General features: G+C 41.3%; 1 pseudogene; it reads right to left on the bottom strand.

Annotated features, from left to right (window-relative positions):
- Positions 1-1,391: 1,391 nt before the first annotated feature.
- Positions 1,392-1,844, bottom strand: LOC145672018 (histone-lysine N-methyltransferase SETMAR pseudogene; annotated as a pseudogene).
- Positions 1,845-4,528: the final 2,684 nt, after the last annotated feature.

A 4,528-nucleotide genomic window follows, 5' to 3' on the forward strand; every position in this document is an offset into this window, starting at 1 on the left:
TTGTCGCTGCTGCACTTTGTATTACACTATTTATTATGAGACAAGGGCTTATATAATCTCAAGCTTTTTAAATATTAAGAAACAGCAAAAACAAAACAGAGAAAGTTAAAAATTGGAAATAATTATACAATTAACAGCACAAACACGAAAAACTCAAACAAGAGATATGTATGTAGTAATTCCACCAATGAGATATGCAAGTATCAAACAGAACCTTATAAAGGGTAAAACTCAGTGGCGATTGCTATAAATATTAGGAATAAGCATCACAACTGACGAGGGAAGGGCAGGATGTCATTCAAAGATAATTGCACCAAATCTGGTGTAGGAGTAGGTAATGGGAATAGAAAAGAATGTGTGGAAGCATTCGTTTCACAGGCGTTCGGAATCAGAAATAATTTGCCATACAGTTCTGGAGAAGGATGTATGGCCTATCAATCAGATATTGATGGGATGGAGCCTTTGCTCGTTGTTGCGGCCAATGCAGATGAAGTTAAATAAAGTAGAAGGAAAACAGAAAAGGTGAGCTGAACAGAAAATACACCAATATTCGCCCTCAGTCCCATCAGCCGAATGCCAGGATACTAAATTATCAACTGCTTTAGCCATTACCCATTGGGTATGCATCATTAGTTAGCGTAATGAAATTATATTAAGCAAATAAAGAAAATATATACACAGAAATAAATCGATGTCACGAAACGCTCATATTCCCTTTGCGTTCACACTATTAAAGTGCAGTATTTGTGAAACATGAATGAGTTGTACAAAAAAGTTCTTGCCGATTTCAGAGTCCCCACAAAGTCTACGTTGTAGCACAAAATACTCACGATTATGTCTCGAAGTAATCGCCATCTGCATCCAGCACCTTCTGCCAACGTTCCTGAAACTGTACAATGCCATGGTGGTAAAAGTAGCGGTCTTGGAAGCAAAGAAGTCCGTGAGTGCGGTCCGAGATCACTCTCATTTTCAAATTGTCTCCCACGAAGGTAATTGTCCAGGGAATGAAACAGATGGTAATCTGTAGGGGAATATGGTGGATGACACAAAGTTTCCCAACCAAGTTGCAGAATGGTTTCCCGGGTCCTTTTTGCCACGTGTGGTTTTGCATTATCGTGAAGGACCAGTACACCTTTGCGATTAACCAATGCCGGCTCCTTTTCCTTCAATGCACGTCCACTCGTTGCAACTGCTGGGAGTACACATCCGCATTGATGGTTTGGCCTGGTGGTAGGAGCTCATAATGAATCACATGGCGATAATTCCACCATACGCACACCATAATCTTCTTGGGATGCACAGGTGGTCTTGAGGTGTGTGGAACTGCGTCACGTGGCGACAACCAATGTCGAGTACGCTTGGGTGTGTTGTAAAGGACCCACGTTTCGTCACTAGTGATCAATCGACCAAATATTTGTGTGTCCTAGTGCTTGGAGAGAAAATAAACTGGCTTCAACTCGCTGTCGTTTGTTGGTAGCTGACAATGTGTGTGGTACCCACTTACTCAACTTGTATGTCTTCCCTATGCGATGCAGGTGCAGTCTGACTGTTTCCATCGATACATTAAACCTTTCGGCAAGTTCCTCACGTGTAAAACTACTGTCCTCCTCGATGGCTGTCATCAGGGCGTCGTCATCCAACACATGTGGTCGTCCACTGCGGGGCTCATCACTCAAGCCCAAATCGCCGGTCCGGAATTTTTGAAACCACTGTCGGGCGGTGCGTTCATTCACGGCATTCTCCCCGAACGCCTGGCATATGCGGCGACGTGATGCGGTCGCTGATAGGCCTACCATGAAGTCATACAGCAAACATTCCCTAATGAGTTGCTTCGACACCTCCATTTCACTGTGCCACTTGACGAGCTAGGTCTCTGTAGTGTGCCCAACGAGCGTCTATTGATGTCGGTCAGTGCTCTGCCTACCTCCTTATCGCGTCGCGCGCACGTGACTAACGTCATAGCATGTCTGTGACCCTCGAACAACAAGGCCATCACAAACGACAAAAACTTATTTGGATACCTTATATTAGTAGTCTTGAACGAAGTTATTACGAGACTGTTTCTGTCCACTACATTTTGCTGCTTTCTAGTGGTGAATAGACCAAATTCAAATATTTCCTTGGTCCTTTGCGTTAACACAGTTGTGTTAATGAACAGTCTTGTATATATTCAAACAGTTATTTTTGTCTTGGCCGTACACAGTCGTTCCCATTTTAAACATCACTAATCCCGATATATCACTATATTTAAATTTTCCTCACAAACACATAGGACACAGTACTTTAATTTTGGTGGGCGCCACGTCGTATGTACCAAAAGCCCATACAAATGTATTCAGGTTATATTGGTGGGATCAAACATTTAAAACATGCGTACTGACAGCTCTTAAAGTCTGAAGAAATACAACAACTTCCTTTTGACCCTGGCAAACTTCTGGCGACGCCCATGATTATTTTTTGTATATATATATTCTTAATATAATTTCATTAAGCTAACTAGTGATGCCTACCCAATAGGTAATGACCAATTCAATTGATAGATTTAGTATCCCTGCATTCCCCTGGTGGGACTGAGGGTGGATATTGGTGCATTTTCTGATCAGCTCATCTTTCCTGTTTTAATTTTACTTTATTTAATTTGTTCTGCATTGGCCGCAACAGCGAGCAAAGGTTCCGTCCCACTAATATCTGATTGAAGGCCATACATCTCCAGAAATGTAGAGTCCATTATTTCTGATTCCAAACGCCTGCGAAACGAATGCTTCCACACGATCATTTCTATTCCTATTACCTACTCCTACACCAAATTTGGTCCAAGTATCTCTGAGTGACATCGAACCTTCCCTCGTGCGATGGTTTTGAATTATAAATAGATTGCTGTGAAACATGTATACTATTGTATAATACTAAAGACACAATCACTAAAGAAATTAAAGAAATCAGATGCAATTTCTATTTTAGTGTCTTACGTTTATGATCTGAGGCGAAGGGGGCACAGTGGCAGTGTTAGAGCGCTTACCTCTGGTAGGTGGGGTCCCTGGTTCGATCTCCGTCCAAGTAAGAGTGTTGTGAATAGCATAGTGTCCGTGGTTTTTTAGGATACTCTCGTTATCTCCCTCATTCGCATTCCATTAATTCTTCCATCATTACTCATTTATCTTAACCCTAACAGCACAAGATGCGCTAGGCATGTGCCACGTAGGTGTCCCAGCTAGTGTTTAGGTACCCTATACTTGGCATATATGATATTCATGTGCTAAGTGTGTACTTCAGCTACCTACAGGTTTAGGTACTTGTTACACCTAATTGATATTTGCAACTATGTACCACAAATATAGCATTTATATACACCTGGCTCAGTTTCGTACTCTAACAGTCATTTGTTTTTATGTCGTCACTTGGGACATATATCTGTCATGTTGTAGGTACGTCCTTTAGGTACATATTGTTTCAGATACCCTAACAACAGAAGAAGTGCTAGGCATTCGCCATGTAGGTGTTCTAAATTCATCTCCCACATTTGATGCAATTTTTGCTTCTTTTTTTTAAGTGATTGTGTACTAGAAGCAATAAACGATTCAACTTTATTAGATGGCAAATGTCGCCGATCATTTGAAAGTGAATAAAGAAGAATCTAGAAATAAAGTAAATAGACACTCACTAATATATCCCTCTAAAAGCGACCTTCCCTTCATCGCTTCTGTGGCCAAGTCGGAAAAGTACGCGGCTAGTAATCCAAAGGTTGATGGTTCGGGCCCACCCTAGGTTAGCCCTTCATTTTCTTTTACTTGTTTAAAGTGTTGATTAGACTCATGTTAATGTAAACACATTACGTATATAGGCGATTTAACATATTTTGGGGGAGTAATTTTGTGGTTCATTACGCTTACGGCATGGGTAACATATCTAGAACATACTAAGCACGTTCCCCAGGTACATGTCAGGCATGTGCCTAAGGGCGGACATACACTGTGACTATCACTTTCTATCCATGTGATTTCTTTCTCAGAAGCATATAAGGCACATGCTGGAGACATTCCCATGTACCTGAGGGAATATGATAGGCATATGCCTGCTACGTAATTGTGCTGTTAGGGAATCATCGTCTCTTTTAGCCTAATAGGACGTTAAACTGCAAGGTTTCATTTCATGCTCCGAGGCTAAGCGAGACAGTGATTCTGATAATAAAGAAGCGGTGGAATGAAGAAAGTGAAAGGAAAAGGAAGAACCCTGAGACAATTCACACACGCAGTGTTTGTACTACACAAAGTTCACGTCGCACTAGTTGTGAAAGAGCAAGGAACCTCACGCACCAGAGATGAACCTTCTACCACTGAGCCACCACGGCACCAGAATCATTAAATAATAAGAAATACATGTGTAGCGTGTATTCTCCAGAAGGAAAGTTATTTTTGATTATCGCTGCATCATTATATCAGTTAGGCCTACTGGCGGAAAGCAGTGCTTTAGATGAGGAATTCTCGAGCAAAATAATAGTAATGTTTACTTTTAATGTTTTCACCATTAC

The sequence above is a fragment of the Thermobia domestica genome, chromosome 15 (assembly GCF_964235325.1).
Source record: "Thermobia domestica chromosome 15, izTheDome1.hap1.1, whole genome shotgun sequence".
Classification (NCBI taxonomy): Eukaryota; Metazoa; Arthropoda; class Insecta; order Zygentoma; family Lepismatidae; genus Thermobia; species Thermobia domestica.